This window comes from Oryx dammah, unplaced genomic scaffold, assembly GCF_014754425.2.
Source record: "Oryx dammah isolate SB20612 unplaced genomic scaffold, SCBI_Odam_1.1 HiC_scaffold_27, whole genome shotgun sequence".
Classification (NCBI taxonomy): Eukaryota; Metazoa; Chordata; class Mammalia; order Artiodactyla; family Bovidae; genus Oryx; species Oryx dammah.
The window spans coordinates 88,492,912-88,511,903 of NW_024070211.1; the positions used below are offsets into that span (position 1 = coordinate 88,492,912).

Genomic DNA, 18,992 nt, shown 5'->3' on the forward strand with positions numbered 1-18,992 from the left:
AGTGTCTTAGTATCTTGTCTGGTTGTATTTGAAAAAAAAAAACTTTGAGTCATTTGTTAAAATAGTGTTGAGGGCTCTGCTTCAAGCCTACCTGTATGAGAATCTCTGATTTGCAGCCTGGTAATAGGTATTTTTAAAAAGTTGTCAAGGTAATTCAAAGCATCTCCAGATTTAATACTGACTATAAAATCTATTATTTTTCATCAGTTCTCAAGATGTACATTTGTCATATTTGAAATGAGATTGCATCTTAAATTGCTTTTCTTCTCGATTAAAGTATGGTTTGTCTAAAGAGAATTTCTACTTGTTTTTGCCAGGCATCTGGGGACCAACCTGAGACCACCTTAAAGTCTTTGCTTGTTTTGTTTTATTTGTTTGCTTTTGGACCACACTGGTAGCTTTAGTTTTACTTGTTTGTTTTTAGACCACACAAGTAGGCTGTGGACCTGCTTGGAATTCAGTTCTCAGGGAGAAATTTTCTTCCCCCCTCCTTCCACCTAAGGGCAGTTTGAGAAATATAGTTTCATGTTGTTCCTTTCTGCATGGCTGTTTTATTTATCTTATGCTGAAGTTCTTGCCCTTTGATATAAAGCTTTATGTAGGAATATTGTATAAATTTAAATATAAAGCTTTTTCTTTTTCTTTTTGCAGTTCATAAAGTAATGGTGCATCTTGTAATTGAGAATGCAATAATAGCCAAAGTCTCTGATTTGAATGCAAGGCCCTTTGTAATTTGTTACCTGCTTCCCTCTTTAACCTCATTTCCAGTTGCTCTTTCCCTCCCACTTTACACTGTAGGGAATAAAATTATCCACGTTTGCCTTGTTTCACATTTCACATTTCCTTGCATGTGCTGTGAGTCTTCTTTCAGTTTCTATAGCTTAAGATCTTCGAACTCCTTTTTGCCACTTATGCCTGATTTCTCATTCTACATCTCCTTTGCTTCATCTCAGTAGCTTGTATGTACCTCTGTCAGAGGACTCACCATACTTTATTGTGATTATTTGTAACCATTCTTTTTTTTCCTTTTAGATTGTGACCCCTTGAGGGCAAGGACTATGTTTATTTTCCCTTTGTATCTTTAGAGTCAAGTGCATGACTTATAAATGCTCAATAAAATGGCATGTTTGTTGACTGGTTCAGTTGTTTTTAAATGGCTTAAAAGCCTTTAGGTGTCAGAACCATTTTTCAGAGACTCTTCCTCTAAGTATTCAAGAGAAACACACTTGCAGAAATTGTGTGATTTGTTTTCTCTGTGTCTTTGACTTTGAATCCCTTAGCTTGTTGAATTTTCCTTGTCTTTGTATCAGGAATGAGACAGCTGTTCATAATAGAAATTTTAAGCATTTTTTTTAAGCCAACATATCCCCACTCCTCCTTTTTTTGTATTTTAATAACAGTATAGCTGGACAGTAGGACCATTTGTAAAACCCATTCTTGGCAACCAAGAACCAGAAATTGGATGTAACCCATCTGGTTCAGACCCAATAGATACAATAAATATTAATCTTGTGTTGTTTTTTCTCCATTTCATTTTATTCTATTGCTGTAATAAATGGAATAAAAATAATAGAAAATTATTTTAGCTACTTCCTTTTTTCTTGTTGAGTCTATTAGCATATATATTTTATATATACTATTCTATACTAAATTGTGCTACACAGTTTTTTCCTGCCTTTTCTATTTATATTTTAGTTTCCTCAGGTTTTTATGTAGTCTTCTATTGTCATTTTCAATGTATATATGATTTTCATCAAATGTATATTCCATTATTTGCATGCCTTTTTGCCTAATATTGGGCTTCCTTGGTGGCTCTGCTTTAGTCTTTGTACCTTCTAGTCCGTCATCCACGTTGCCACTTTTGTGATTGGTACCCTTTTAGAATGTTTCCAAGACTTACTGTTGCCTATAGGATAAAATTTTAACTTAGCTGTGTGATGTTTAAGGCCCTCCTTTGTGCCTGTCTAGTCACAGTCTGCTGTGTGTTCTTCCACCGTGACATCAGCCTGTCATTGAAATGAACTGTTGACGGTCTGTTCCTCTTCTAAACTGTAAGTTCTTTGGGAACAGATGCCGCATCTCATTCACCATACAGTCCCACACCACAATCTCAATACACAGCACACGCAACCTCCCCCCACACCAATTCCTCTGACTCTTCACACTTTCAGCTACAATAGTAAGTCTTTTAGTTCTGTGATTCATCCCTTATTTTCACATCCAGGCCTTTACATAGCCCTTTACTTCTCTTGTCCCATTGTTAAAGTACAGTTTATTCTCCAAGGCTCATCTCCAGGACCACCTTTAAAAGCCTTTTCCTAACCCCTTTAAGCAGAGTTCCTGACAGTGTTTACCTCAAGCCCTCTTGTCACGTGTACACCCTCATTGTGGCATCAACTACCTGTAGTTGTAATTGTTTGCCCTCTGTTGCTTCACAAGTTATAAGGCTCATTGAGAGAAGGGACTTTTTTTTTCCCTCTTAATTTTACTGCCTACTGTAGTACCTAGCATATGACTAGGTATGAAGTTTAATATTTTGCCAAATAAATCATGAATGAATGGTGAAAATAAAAGCATACACATCTTGACATTTTTGAGACATTGATCTTGTAGGACTCAAAATTATATACAGAATTAATAATATAAGAATAAAATTATTGACATGTACAGTAAAATTGAGAGACCTGCTGTGTGAATCCAAGTCAAGAACTGACCTCAGTTATTCACCAACAATGTCATTATGTCATTTTAAGACAAAAAGTGTTTGCTTGGGAGTTAGGAATGGAATGACTCCAGTGTGGTGTGGATGTGAGATAAACCTGATGATATTCTTTCCTGTCCCCTTTGGTAATAGTTCTCCTTAGTAACCTGTATTAGTGTTCTGGAGAACTTAATCACAACACATTGTGGTATTTTGACCAGGTTGAAAGCATTTTGGTGGCATATAGTCTTTGATGACCCAAGATACTCAAACTGTTCCTCATTTCGGCTAATTCTACGTATTGGTCAGTTGTGTGATATATGTAGAAAATGCTACTTCCATTTTACTTACTGTTATAATGGATTTACTTTGGGTACCTTAACCCAATGTTAAAATTCTTTCATTCACTATGGAGTTTAAAAACTTACTAAATTCAAGACCAAATTTTTCCTCCTAAGGAAATGACTTTGTTTACATTGCAGTAAATTCTTTATTTTGAATTCCCATTATCCCTTTCATTTAATGTAATATTTTACAGTATCTTGGAATTTTAGAATATGAAGGAACTTGAGATACTGTTTCATAAATAATTCTGAAGTTATGTCCTGTTTTGAACTCAATTAAATGCTTCTTTGAATCAGGACTCCTTTGCATGTTTTGAAATGAAGGTTTACTTAGCCTTCTCAGTGCATTGCTCCCACAAACACAGGTAAGTAGAATGTCACCTGTTTCTTGGCTGAAAGAGTCCAGGAGAAAGGATTGGTGGGATAGCACCCTTTGTTAGCTGTCAGGCAGGGAGATGAACCCACTCAAAGGAAATTGAATTCTGCTGTTTGTGTCTGCAGCCCACATCTGAAGTCCTGGGAAGGTACCTGTCTGTGTGTGTACACTGCTGTACACATTAGTACACTTGAAACTGACTCCTCAGTTCAGTGAAGCTGATCATTGTCAAGTCTTTACTTAGAAAAGAAGAAAAATTACACTTGTTTAGTATCACATGGATTGTTTATTCTACTACGTTTTCAGCAAGAGTGAGACAGATGCTGATCTAACATCCAGTGTCAATCTCATTATCCTTGAAATGTTTTTTGCTGTTCTCCTCATTAAACAAAAATGATGGTAACTGACTGTTTGCCTTCATAGGGCAAATATGTTTTGATTGGAAAGAGTTGAAAAATATCCCAAATGAAGAACATTGTTTGGTTTGTACAATAAAACTTTTCAGTGAAAAAGATACATTCTAGGAACATCATTTCTTATTTAAAAAATCCATTTTTTTAAACTGGATATCTGTTAAGAAATCAGATTGAACAGAAATGATATCACACAATTAAATACCAGAAAAGCCATGCCAGAAGTACAGAAGTGGTTATATCAGATTTGTGGAGAACACGTTCCGGGTAAAGCTAGATTCCAGGTGGAGGTGGTTAGAAAGATACTGGGGGCAATGAGCAAGGTCAGGCCATGAGGGCAACCTACATTCAGACTAGCTGTCTTTAAGGATCTTCCTGTCTTCTCTGAGGAAGCCTGTACTTGTGCTGAGCCTCTTACTTTGGATAGAGCTGTGATTGTGGGCACTAGTTCTGAAATGGTAGAATAGTATCTGGGTAAGTACAAATCCAGGAAACGGTGAAGAGCCCTAAAACTTAGAAAATATTAAATAATGAGTAATGACAGGTATTTGGGAAAGCATGATAATCATTTGACACTCTGGGACAGAGACGTGAAAGAGAAGTCTTGAGTATAGGGAGCATTCCCCTTGAGCTTGTGTGCCTTTTCTTATGTCTGCTTATGAAAAATACCACAGGCATTTTTCACAGAACTAGAACAAATACTTTTAAAATTTGTGTGGAAATACAAAAAACCCCAAATAGCCCAATCTTCAGAAGATTATAGGAATCATGCTCCCTGGCTTCAGACTATACTACAAAGCTAGAGTAATCAAAACAGTGTGATACTGGCACAAAACAGCCATAGATCAATGGGGAGCAAGATAGCCCAGAAATAAACCCACTTGCTTATGGTCAGTTAATTGGCAACAAAGGAAAGAATGGAGGAAAAAACAGTTTCTTCAGTAAGTGGTGCTTGGAAAATTGGACAGCTGCTTGTAAAAGAAAGAAATTGTAACATTCTCTAACACCATAAACAAAACTAAGAATGGATTAAATGTAAGACATGATAGTATAAAACTCCTAGAGGAAAACATAGAACACTCTTTGACATGAATTGCAACATATTTTCTTGGATGTATCTCCTAAAACAAAAACAAATGGGACCTAATTGAATGTAAAAGCTTTTACACAGCAAAGGACATTGTCAAAATGAAAAGACAACCTACTGAATGGGAGAAAATGTTTGCAAATGATAAGACTGATAAGGAATTAATATCCAACATATATAAACAGCTCATGTAACTCAACATCAGAAAAACAACCTGATTTAAAAATGGGCAGGACTGAATAGACATTTTTCCAAGGAGGATGTGCAGATGACCAATAGGCATGTGAAAAGATGCTCAACATAACTAATCATCAGGGAAATGTGAATCAAAACCACAATGGGATATCACCTTGCACATGTCAGAATGGCTGTCATTTAAAATAAATAAAAACATTGCTGAGGATATTGAGAAAAAGGAACCTTTGTACATTGTGAGTGGGGATGTACCTTGGTGCAGCCATTGTGGAGAACAGTATGGCGGTTTCTCACAAAACTAAAAATAGAACTACTATTTCAACAATTCTACTTCTGGGTGTATATCGGAGAAAAACAACACTAATTCGAAAAGATACATATACCCTATCGTTTGTAGCGGTATTACAACTGCCAAGATATGAAAGCAACCTAAGTGTCCATAAACAGGTGAATGGATAAAGAAGATGTGGTATATACATACACAATGAAATGCTCCTTAGCCATAAAAAATGTTTTAAGAGCATGCTTCAAAGACCTTGTAAGTAGGGGACCCAAAATTTGAACCAGGCAGACAGATTCCAGAATACATGCTTTTTTTTCTTCCCCAGCTTTGTTGAGATATAACTGACATATAGCACTGTATAAGTTAAAGATGTACAGCATAATGATTTTCCCTACACATCTTTTGAAATGATTTGTTGTTGTTCAGTTGCTAAGTCATGATTGACACTTTGAGACCCCATGGACTGCAGCATGCCAGGTTTCCCTGTCCTTCACCATCTCCTGGAGTTTGCCCAAGCTCATGTCCATAGAGTTGGTGACGCCATACAACCATCTCATCGTCTGTTGTCCCCTTCTTCTTCCATCAGTCTTTCCTAGCATCAGATTTGAAATGATTACTAGAATGAATTTGAAGAAGTGAAGTCACTCAGTCATGTCTGACTCTTTGCGACCCCTTGGACTGTAGCCTATCAGGCTCCTCTGTCCATGGGATTTTCCAGGCAAGAGTGCTGGAGTGGATTGCCATTTCCTTCTCCAGGGGATTTTCCTGACCCAGGAATCGAACCCGGGTCTCCCGCATTGCAGGCAGACGCTTTACCGTCGGAGCCACCAGGGAAGCACATTTATCACTTCATATACAGAAAAAGGAAAGGAAAAAAAATATTTTTTCCTGTGATGTGAACTCAGGATTTACTCTCTTAACAACTTTCATATGTAACATATTAGCTATGTTAACTATGGTCATCATGTTGTACCTTACACCCCCAGTGCTTAAAACTGGGAGTTTGTACCTTTTGACTACGTTCATGCACTTCTCCCTGTCCCAACCTCCCATCTCTAGTAACCACAATATAATCTCTCGTTCTATGAGTTTGGGATGGTAGGGGGTATGAATTTTTTTTATATCCACTTGTGAGATCATAAAGTATTTGCCTTTGTCTGTCTGACTCAGTTCAGTTAGCATAATGCCCTCAAAGTCCATCCGTAATGCCCGTAAATGGGCAGGACTTCTTGTTTTTTAGTGGCTGAATGTTATTCCATTATATACATGTACCACAACTCCTTCATTCACTTAGTGTTAGGCACTTAGGTTGTTGCTGTGTCTTGGCTATTGTAAGTAATGCTGCTGTGAACATGGTGGTGGGGGCAGGTTGGGGGGTGTCGTGTCGTATATCTCTTAACGTAGTTTTCTCATTTCCTTTGGCCATATTTCAAGAAGTGGGGTTGCTAAATCAGACTGTAGTTCTATTTTTAATTTTTTGAGAAAACTCCATACTGTTTCACAAAGTGGTTGAATTAATTTGCATTCCCACCCGCAGTGCACAAGGGCTCCACTACTCCCCAACATTTGTTGTCTCTTGTCTTTCTGATGCTAATCATTCTGACAGGCATGAGGTGATGTCTTGTGGTTTTGATTTGCATTTCCCTAATAATTAGTGAGGCTGAGTATCTGTTAGCTATTCATATATCTTTGTTGGACAAATGTCTATTCAGGTCCTTTACACATTTTTTATTGGATTGATAATCTTTAAAAATTTTTAGATTTACAGAAAATTGAGCAGATAATATAGCAAATTCCCACATACTACCTCCTACACACATACACACACAATTTCCCCTATTACTGTCTTGCATTAGTATGGTACATTTGTTACAGTAACGTAGTCAGTACCTTATTAACTAAAGTCCGTAGTTCTTGTAACTGTTTGCTGTTTGTTTTGTACAGTTTTGATGAATTTTTAAAAATCCATATCATAGATCCATCATTACATTATCCTACAGAATAGTTGAATTACCATAAAAAACTCCCTGTATTTTCACCTATTCATTCCTCCAGATCCCTGGCAACCACTCATCTTTCTGCTCTTTGTATAGTTTTGCTTTCCAAATTGTAATTTAAGTGAAATTACACATGATATGGGCTTTTCAGACTGGTTTCTTTCACTTACCATGATGTATTTCAGGTTGTTCTCTGTTTTTTTGACTTGATAGTTCTCTTTTTAATTATTGAATAATGTTCCATTATATGGATAATTCAGTGTTTGTTTATTCATTTACCTATTGAAGGACTTGTTGGTTGCTTCCAATTTTAAAAAATTATGAAAAGTCCCTGTCTTCATTTTTCATGTAGACGTTAAATTTTCAACTCTTTCGGGTAAACACCTTGGAACACAGTTTTTGGATCATACAGTAAGACTGTGTTAGCTTTGTAAGAAGCTGCCACACTGACTACTTCCAAAGTGGCTATTTCATTTCTCATTTTTCATTTTTACTGGCAGTGAAGGAGAGTTCCTGTTGCTCTGTATCCTCGTCAGCTTTTGCTGTTGTCAGTTTTAGAATTTTAGCCATTCTAATAGGATGTAATGGTATCTCATTCTCTAATAACCTAGGATGTTGAGTACCTTTTCATATGATTAAATGTGTTTTGTATATCTTCCTGGGTGAAGTGTCTGTATCTTTACCCATTTTAAAGTTGGATTCTTTGTTTTCTTATTGTTGAATTTTAAGTGTTCTGTATATATTTTTGAGTATTTTATCAGATCTGAGTTTTGAAAAGATTTTCTCCCAGTCTGTGACTTGTCTTTTCATTCCTTTAATAGTATCTTTCCTAGAGCAGGAGGTCCAGCTTAATTATTTTTCTTTCATGGATTTTGCTTTTGGTAATATTTCTAAAATCTCATCACCAAATGTGATATCATGTAGGTTTTCTCCTGTGTTACTTTCTAGCAGTTTTATAGGTCAGTGTTTTTACATTTAGGTCTGTGATTCATTTTGAGTTAACTTTTGTGAAAGGTGTAAGATCTGTGCTTAGATTCATCATTTTAAATATGGCTGTCCAATTGCCTCAGCACTGTTTGTTGAAAAGATTATTATTTTTCCTTTCAATTGTCTTTGCTTCTTTTGTCAAATGTTAATTGACTGGATTCATATGGATCTGTTTCTGGGCCCTCTAGTCTCTTTTACTGATCTTTTTGTCTATTTTTTGGTCAGTAGCACACTGTCTGAATTAGTGTGGCTTCACAGTAAATCTTGAAATCAATCCTCTGACTTTATTCTTCAATGTTACATTGACTATTTTGAATTTTTTTGCTTCATATAAACTTAAGAATCACTTTGTCAGTACTGATTGATACTCAGAATGGCTTTCTGTAATTTTGATTGAGATTTCATTGAACCTTTAGATCAAGTTGGGAGAAACTGATCGGTTAACCAAATTGAGGCTTCCTTCCAATAACCATGACTCTCTTTCCATTTATTTAATTCTTTGATAATGTTTCACCAGAGTTTTGTTGTTCTCTACATATAGAACTTTACATATTTTGTTAGATTTGTATCTTAATGTATCATTTTGGGGGGTGCTAATATAAATGGTTTTGTGTTTTTAGTTTCAAATTTCACTTTCTCATTGCAGTATATAGGAGAGTGATTGATTTTGTGTATTAATTGTGTGTTCTGCAACCATGCTATAATCACTTAGTTCCAGGAGGTTTTGGTCCGTTCTTTCATAGACTGTATTAACACCTGTAGACAACCTTGTCATCTGGGGGCAAAGTTATTTTTTTTGTCTTAAGTATTAGCTGGCGTTTCCAGTACGTGTTGAAAACCAGTGGTGAGAGGGAACATCATCCTTGCATTGTTTCTGATCTTGGTAGGAAAGCTCTTAGTTTCATACTACCAAGTATGAAGCTTGCTGTAAGGTTTTTGTAGATGTTCTTTATCAAGTTGAGGAAATTTTCCTATATTCCTAGTTTGCTGTCAGTTTTTATCATGAATGGGTGTTGGATTTTGTTAAATGGTTTTTCTGCATCTGTTGAGACAGTTTTTATTTTTTCTTTGTGGATGTGGTAGATTACATTCATTGATCTTTTCCAACTTTTCATACCTATGATAAATCCCACTTGATCTTGGATCATGGCATCCGGTCCCATCACTTCATGGGAAATAGATGGGGAAACAGTGGAAACAGTGGCTGACTTTATTTTGGGGGGGCTCCAAAATCACTGCAAATGGTGACTGCAGCCATGAAATTAAAAGACGCTTACTCCTTGGAAGAAAAGTTATGACCAACCTAGACAGCATATTAAAAAGCAGAGACATTATTTGTCAGTAAAGGTCTTTCTAGTCAAGGCTATGGTTTTTCCAATAGTCATGTATAGATGTGAGAGTTGGACTATAAAGAAAGCTGAGCACCAAAGAATTGATGCTTTTGAACTGTGGTGTTGGAGAAGACACTTGAAAGTCCCTTGGACTGCAAGGAGATTTAACTAATCCATCCTAAAGGAGATCAGTCCTGGGTGTTCATTGGAAGGACTGATGTTGAAGCTGAAACTCCAATACTTTGGCCACCTCATGCAAAGAGCTGACTCATTTGAAAAACCCTGATCCTGGGAGGGATTAGGGGCAGGAGGAGAAGGGGACGACAGAGGATGAGATGGCTGGATGGCATCACCTATTCGACGGATGTGAGTTTGAGTGAACTCCGAGAGTTGGTGATGGACGGGGAGGCCTGACGTGCTACGGTTCATGGGGTCGCAAAGAGTTGGACATGACTGAGCGACTCAACTGAACTGAACTGAACTGATGATTGCTGGATCACATGGTAGTTCTACTTGTAACTTTTGAGGCACATTGTTTTTTTTACACAGTGGGAACACCTGTTTTACCATCATATCAACAGTGCACAAGGGTTCCAGTTTCTCCACTCTCACACCAAGTGTAATTCTTTTATGTTTTGTTATATTTTAATAGTAGCCATCCTAGTGAGGGTAAGATGACTTCTCTTTATAGTCTTAAGTTAAATTTCCCTAATGTTTAGTTATATTGAGCATCTTTTAGTATGCTTGTTGGCTGTTTGTATATCTTTTTTAGTGAATTGTCTGTTCAGATCCTTTGCCCATTTTTAAAGTCTGTTTTTAGTTTTTTGTTTAAGTTAATTGGAGTTGTTTATATATTCTGGTTGTTAACCCCTTATCAGATATATGGTTAGCAGATATTTTCTCCGTGTTTTCACTCTTCCTTTGCTTGTTTTCTTTGCTCTGCAGAACTTTTTTAAGTTTGATGCAGTCCCATTTGTCTCTTTTTGCTTTTGGAGCCTATGCTGTTGGTATCATATTCAAGAAATCATAGACAAACCCAGGGTCACAAAGTTTTCATTCTCTGTTTCTTCTAGGAGTTTCAAGTTGATATTTGTGTATGATGTAAGATAAGGATCCATCTTCATCTTTTGCATGTGGATTTCTAGTTTTCCCAACACTGTTTGTTGAAGGACTATCCTTTCTCCATTGCATCTTGGCACCCATTTTGATCATTTGGTCACATATTAATGACAGTTTATTTCTTGGCTCCTTGTTCCACTGGTCTTTATGTCAGTACCATATTGTTTTGATTATTGTGTTATTACGGTATGTTTTGAAATCTAAAATCTATATTTTAAAATATGGTCCTCTTTGATTTCTTTCACCAGTGTTTTATAGTTTTCTATTTATAGGTCTTTAGTTTCTTTAGGTAGATATATTCCTAAGTATTTTATTCTTTTCGTTGCAATGGTGAATGGAATTGTTTCCTTAATTTCTCTATTTTCTCATTATTAGTGTATAGGAATGCAAGGGATTTCTGTGTGTTGATTTTATATCCTGCAACTTTACTATATTCATTGATTAGTTCTAGTAGTTTTCTGGTGGAGTCTGTAGGGTTTTCTATGTAGAGGATCATGTCATCTGCAAACAGTGAGAGTTTTACTTCTTCTTTTCCAATTTGGATTCCTTTTATTTCTTTTTCTGCTCTGATTGCTGTGGCAAAAACTTCCAAAACTATGTTGAATAGTAGTGGTGAAAGTGGGCACCCTTGTCTTGTTCCTGACTTAGGGGGAATGCTTTCAGTTTTTCACCATTGAGGATAATGTTTGCTGTGGGTTTGTCATATATAGCTTTTATTATATTGAGGTAAGAGGACACTAATAGATGGAGAAATATACCATGTTCATGGATCAGAAGAATCAATATAGTGAAAATGAGTATACTACCGTACCAAAGCAATCTATAGATTCAATGCAATCCCTATCAAGCTACCAATGGTATTTTTCACAGAGCTAGAACAAATAATTTCACAATTTGTATGGAAATACAAAAAACCTCAAATAGCCAAAGCAATCTTCAGAAAGAAGAATGAAACTGGAAGAATCAACCTGCCTGACTTCAGGCTCTACTACAAAGCCACAGTCATTAAGACAGTATGGTGCTGGCACAAAGACAGAACTGTAGATCAGTGGAACAAAATAGAAAGCCCAGAGATAAATCTGCACACCTATGGACACCTTATCTTCGACAAAGGAGGCAAGAATATACAGTGGATTAAAGACAATCTCTTTAACAAGTGGTGCTGGGAAAACTGGTCAACCACTTGTAAAAGAATGAAACTAGAACACTTTCTAACACTATACACAGAAATAAACTCAAAATGGATTAAAGATCTAAATGTAAGACCAGAAACCATAAAACTCCTAGAGGAGAACAGAGGCAAAGCACTGTCTGACATAATTCACAGCAGGATCCTCTATGACCCACCTCCCAGAATACTGGAAATAAAAGCAAAAATAAACAAATAGGACCTAATTAAAATTAAAAGCTTCTGCACAACAAAGGAAACTAAAAGCAAGGTGAAAAGACAGCCTTCAGAATGGGAGAAAATAATAGCAAATGAAGCAACTGACAAACAACTAATCTCAAAAATATACAAGCAACTCCTGCAGCTCAATTCCAGAAAAATAAACGACCCAATCAAAAAATGGGCCAAAGAACTAAACAGACATTTCTCCAAAGAAGACATACAGATGGCTAACAAACACATGAAAGGATATTCAACATCACTCATTATCAGAGAAGTGCAAATCAAAACCACAATGAGGTATCATTTCACGCCAGTCAGAATGGCTGAGATCCAGAAGTCTGCAAGCAATAAATGCTGGAGAGCGTGTGGAGAAAAGGGAACCCTCTTACACTGTTGGTGGGAATGCAAACTAGTACAGCCACTATGGAGAACAGTGTGGAGATTCCTTAAAAAACTGGAAATAGAACTGCCTTATGACCCAGCAATCCCACTGCTGGGCATACACACGAAGGAAACCAGAATTGAAAGAGACACATGTACCCCAGTGTTCATCGCAGCACTGTTTATAATAGCCAGGACATGGAAGCAACCTAGATGTCCATCAGCAGATGAATGGATAAGAAAGGTGTGGTACATATACACAATGGAGTATTACTCAGCCATTAAAAAGAATACATTTGAATCAGTTCTAATGAGGTGGATGAAACTGGAGCCAATTATACAGAGTGAAGTAAGCCAGAAAGAAAAACACCAATACAGTATTCCAAAGCATATATATGGAATTTAGAAAGATGATAACGATAACCCTGTATGTGAGACAGCAAAAGAGACACAGATGTATAGAACAGTCTTTGGGACTCTGAGGGAGAGGGTGGGATTTGGGAGAATGGCATTGAAACATGTATAATATCATATATGAAACGAATCGCCAGTCCAGGTTCGATGCAGGATATAGGATGCTTGGGGCTGGTGCACTGGGATGACCGAGAGGGATGGTTCACGGAGGGAGGTGGGAATGGGGTTTAGGATGGGGAACACGTGTATACCTGTTGTGGATTCATGTTGATGTATGGCAAAACTAATACAATATTGTAAAGTAATTAGCCTCCAATTAAAATAAGTAAATTTATATTTTTAAAGAATAAAATATGGTATTTTATATCTACCATAGGTATGATTTTTGAAAAGAATATTTGGTGACATCTTCTTAAAAAAATCTCTTTTTGTAAAGGAAATTATTCCTTTGTCTCTGACTCGTGTTTATATATTTGGACTTTTTTTCAGGTCTATTAAGATTTCTATTTTAAGTCTTTCTGATATCTTTTGTATATTGAGTTTATTTTCTAGTCCAGTTAATATTTTGCTAACATTAAAATAAGTCTGTTTATAAGAATACTGCTGTTTAATTTCTCAAGTTCCTATCCATTTAGTGGGCTAGAGACATACTTTTTTTTTTCTGTGATTTATTTATTAGTTTACACTATTAGATATTAATAGAATGTGTGTTCCCTATTTTTTAGGAGTTTGTAATACAGATTCACATAGACAGGAAATTATATTTTTATACCCCTTCTTTCACAAAATTTAGCATACTGTATGTACCCTCTAGCATATGTTGCATGTTTGTGTGTAAGAGTGTAGTCTAGGAATTATCCTTTATTAGCATGTAGTGTGTTCCCACTCCTTTTCGCTGCTGCATAGATACTCCTTTGTGTTTGAGATGTGCCAGTTAATTATCCAGCTTCTTATGGAAGGAAACTTGGATTGTTTCTAGTCTTCTGTTATTACGGTTAGTGACTTAGTGAATGATGATGAATATAAAGAATTTCATAAAGGTATGATTGTATCTTTACAGAATTTGTCAAATTTCTCTCTGTAAGGGTTAATACTATTTTGGATGTCTTCTCGCAAGGTATAAAAGAGCTTATTTCCCCATATCCTTGTCAAAAGACTGCTTTTGAATTTTCTGATTTTAGCAGTTCAGTAGGTGCTATATAATACACCTAAGTGTAGTATTTTTTTTTTAATAAACTTATGATTTTGGAAAAATTTTAGTTTTTACAGGACGGTTGTGACAATAGTGCAAAGTGTTCCTATATACTTCTCATCCTGTCTTACCTAACACACAGACTTTATTCTGATTTCTCAGTGTAGTTTTAATTTAGATTTCTTATAAATAAGGTTGAGGTTCTTTTCATATGTTTAGGATTCATTAGCATTCTCATGTCTTGAACTGTTACTTGTCCAGTTGTCTCTTGAGTTATTAGAAAACAAGGGAGGAAGAATCTGAAGGAAGAGCTAAGAGAAGACTAAGAAAAAGCATAATTTGAGAGAGAATAAAAGGATCATTATCTTGATACACCTGACTTAAAAAAAAAAAAAATCAACTATCACATCCGCTGCGCAGCTGCTGCTAAGTTGCTTCAGTCGTGTCCAACTCTGTGTGACCCCACAGACAGCAGCCCACCAGGCTCCCCTGCCCCTGGGATTCTTCAGGCAAGAACACTGGAGTGGGTTGCCATTTCCTTCTCCAGTGCATGAAAGTGAAAAGTGAAAGTGAAGTTGCTAAGTTGTGTCCAACTCTTTGCGACCCCATGGACTGCAGCCCACCAGGGTCCTCCGTCCATGGGATTTTCCAGGCAAGAGTACTGGAGTGGGGTGCCATTGCCTTCTCCGATCACATCCCCTAGGTTCTCTCTAATATCATTAGGCTCTTTTCCCTCTCAAATGATGAAAATCTCTACCTGAAAGTTTCAAAATACCCCCTTACTCATTTTCATGGTCTGTAGTTCCATGAAAGTAGCTCATTGCTACCAGTTTTCACCAGTAATACTTGTCGTTTATATGAAATTTAATTCTTCAAAGTGGGAGAGGAATGTAATTTGTTGGCTATCAGCAAAAAGACTACAGGAATGAATACCCTTGAGTATAATACAAACCTAGAACACTTTAGAATAAATCAGCTGGTGGATGGATTTGGATCACTATGTTATCTTGTAGAAAGTAGCCTTGGACGCTTTTTACTTCGTTTTCTTTTTTCGTACATTGGGAAGAAAGTGTAAATGAGGTCTCTGGTCAGGTCTTATAACAGTAGAAAATCTCAGAGAAGCAAAGTCAAGAATTCTGACTTAATTAACATTTGTTTGATCTATTGGTACAACATTTAGAACTGCTAGGTTTGCAAGCTATCAGAACCTTGGAGAGCTCCAAGCAAAGGAGGGAGGATGGTGCTTGGGTTGCCTCTGAACTTTGAGATGTACTAGTTTGTCATTAACTACTTTGAAAATAATTTGAAGCCTGAGGATTTTAACAATACATGAATTTCATAAAAGTTATGATGAAATAAAAGTTCATCTTATTTCACATTAGGCGTAAGTAAAGTTTTATAATCTTTAAAGAGTGAAGACTTGCATTTAGATTAGAGTTTTTCAGAATGTTATTCAGCATCACTTCGGAATGTGTTCACAGACTCCACTTCAGATCTGCTGTTGTCAGAAATTGTTTAATTCAGTCGAGCGAGCTCGGCAATCTGATTCAATCAGATGATTCTGGTGAGTGCTTAAGTTTGAGAAGCACTGTTTTAAAGGCTTTGATAATATTAAAGTAAAGGAGAGACTTGTGAGCCTTTGTCAGATTCCTGGACTTCTTAGAGTTAGGTATGTGCGATCTTAGGAAGATGATTTATTCCAGCTACTTAGTTCATAGATCTTCCTGGTCAGAGCCTACATTAGTATACACTGGCTTCCATTTCACTGGGCTTTAGATATGCAGTAGCACTGCTGACGCTAGGTTTGTGAAACTGATCAACTCTACTTTAAAAATATTTATATACTTTTTGGTATTTTTGTTTTAATGCTATACTCCAAAGTACAGCCAGTTAACAATTTGTGATAGTTTCAGGTGGATAGCAAAGGGACTCAGCCATACATATACATGAATCCATTCTCCAAACTCCCCTCCCACCCAGGCTGCAACATAACATTGAGCAGAGTTCCACATGCTATGTAACATGTCTTTGTGGTTATCCATTTTAAATATAGCAGTGTGTACATATCCATCCCAAACTCCCTAACTATCCCTTCCCTGCATCCTTCCCCCGCCCCCCACTGCCCCCCAGCAATCATAAGTTTCTTCTCTTAAGTCTGTGAGTCTGTTTCGGCTTTGTAAATAAGTGCATTTGTATCATTGCTTTTTAGGTTCCACATATAAGGGATGTCATACAATATTTCTCATTGTGTCTGCTTTATTTCACTCACTATGACAATCTCTAGGTCCATCCATGTTGCTGCAGGTTGCATTATTTCATTCTTTTTAATGCCTGAGTAATACTCAGTTGTCTGTATGCACTACATCTTCTTTACCCATTCCTCTGTTGAGGGACATTTTGGTTGCTTCCATGTCTTTGCTATTATAAACAGTTTTGCAGTGAACTTTGAGGTGCATGTATTCTTTCAGACCATGGTCTTTTATTTTGAGTATATGCCTAGGAGTGGGGATTGCAGGGTCATATGGTAGCTCTATTTTTGTTTTTTGAAGGACATTCATAAAATATTTTCTCCCAGTTTGTAGGTCAGCTTCTCATTTTGTTTGTTTCCTTTGCCGTGTAAAAGCTTTTGAGTTTAAGTAGATCCCGTTTGTTTACTTTTGTTATTTTCATTATTCTGGGAGACGGATCAAAAAAGATATTCCTGCAATTTATGTTGGAGAGTGTTGTGACTATGTTTTCCCTTTATATGTTCATTTTATATATATGCTTACAACTTCAGTGGACGTATGGTTTTGAATTTTTGTCCTACTCTTTGAAAGTGCTTTGTAATCATCTAGCCTACTAGCCAAACTCATCATTGATAATTGATACTAGTTCAGCATATTCCCTTTTTTCCTGCTACTCTCTGTCTGGAATTACCTTTCATCACTTATTCTGTGTTTTATGGTATTGTTATCTATCTTAATTTAGAAGGGAGCCTGTTACACATGTTGTACATTCAGTGTTTGTTTTTACTGGATTCAGTGGATTAAAAAACATAATTTTGGAAATTGTATAGGAAAGGAAATGCAGAGCTGGAAGAAGAGATAGATCAGAGTTTTTAAGTGAATGACACTCTTATAAGTGTTACCATTAAAAGATGAACCTTTACAAAATAAGGTGTACTGGTCCTTCTATCTTATTTTATTGCTTGCATCAGAGGGATTGGATATTGACAAATAGTCCAGAAATAAGCATTCAGAAAATTTGAAACATGAATGAAAATAGGAGCTTTGTATAATATTGCTTCTTTTTACATTAAAAAATTATCATCAATAATTCATAAGTAATTGTTGAAATTTTTCGTAATGTAAAATAACTTTAAATGGGGAAGTCTTATAAGAGTTTGTTTTTATTTTAATTTTTAATATTTGTTTTTAACAAATCCTTGAGTGCCTGGTGCACTGGGCCCACAATAACTTGTTTCACATGCATGGTAGTCAACTTGCATTTACTTGTAAATAAATCTTTTTACTGTTTGCTATTAAATGCTTGTAATGTATTATCTTAAGCATTTAAGTCCATGACTGAACAGAAAACAATCTTTTAATTTACCTCCTTTTGACCATGAAGGAGCTTTTTATTATAGTTATAGTGGAAGAATCACTGAGCTCTATGAGTTGAGATCCTGAAACCTGTGCTCAACTCACCAGTGTTTTTAACCTCATTTTTCTAATGTATAAGATGATTCCAGCTCTATATATCATGTAACTTTTGTTATTTGTAAATTTTTTTGGTCTTGCCCTGGTGGTCAAAATGTACTAAAAAAAACTGTAAAAATGAAAGTTATCCAGATTTTATGATGCTAAGATATTTACTTTATTAAATATTGCTTGGGTAACCATTTAGTTATGTAATTATGTGGTTAAACATCTGGGTTCTGGTCTACAACTCCCCATAGGAACTATTACTTCTTAAGATTTTTACCAGAAAAGAGTAACTACTATATGATTTGAGTAAAGCTAATTGGCATCTAGATCTCCCAGCATATCTTTGTTTATTCTAGTTTTCCTCTTGACAAGTTGCCATCGATTTTAAAAATTGGGGGAGGAGGACTCAGGAAACAATCTGAGTATCCCTGTTCCTTTCTTTTAAATATTTTGACTGCTTTTGTTTAAATTTTCTTCTTAGGAGTCAGCTTTTGCCTCTTGGGGCTCCGGGACTGTGTGGAGTGGGACTTGGGACTTTACTAAATGTTGCGTGCGTATTGATGAGCACAATGTAGTTTCTCATTACGATTTTGGTGCAGACGAGCTTATTATTAGATGTACTGTAGACCAGACAGATGACCCTAGTTTACCCACTGTTTTACAAAATCCCCACTACTCTGTGCTCTGTGGAAAGAAGAAATGCAAAGCCTTCTAGTCTCCATATTTGTAGGGTGTTCTGCAAGCTCTGCAAGTTGTTGAAAGTGAGGATATGTACCTAGGTGACCAGTGTATAGTGCTTCTTCAGGAAATCTTCATATTAATGATGTTTTCTGAATAAGCATGCCCAAATATGGTAGGGTACAGCCCTAATCTTTTAGTCCAGACTGCGTCATTGAGCCTGTTAGCAGATAATACATGAGATGTTTCCATCTCCTTCATGGTGTGTTTTCAGATTTCTCAGTATATGATGTGTTTGTGACTGTTGGTAGTGTATTCTCTGGTCACTGTTTTTTTAATGGCAGCGTGGCCTTTTTTCTCTTTATTTCCTAGAGCCATATTATGTGGTAATTATTATTTCTGGTAGGAAAGGAAG

General features: G+C 36.3%; 1 protein-coding gene across 2 annotated transcripts in view; it reads left to right on the forward strand.

Annotated features, from left to right (window-relative positions):
• Positions 1-18,992, forward strand: part of EPC2 (enhancer of polycomb homolog 2) — a 129,297-nt gene that overhangs the window by 55,409 nt on the left and 54,896 nt on the right. The gene's annotated exons all lie outside the window — the stretch shown is intronic.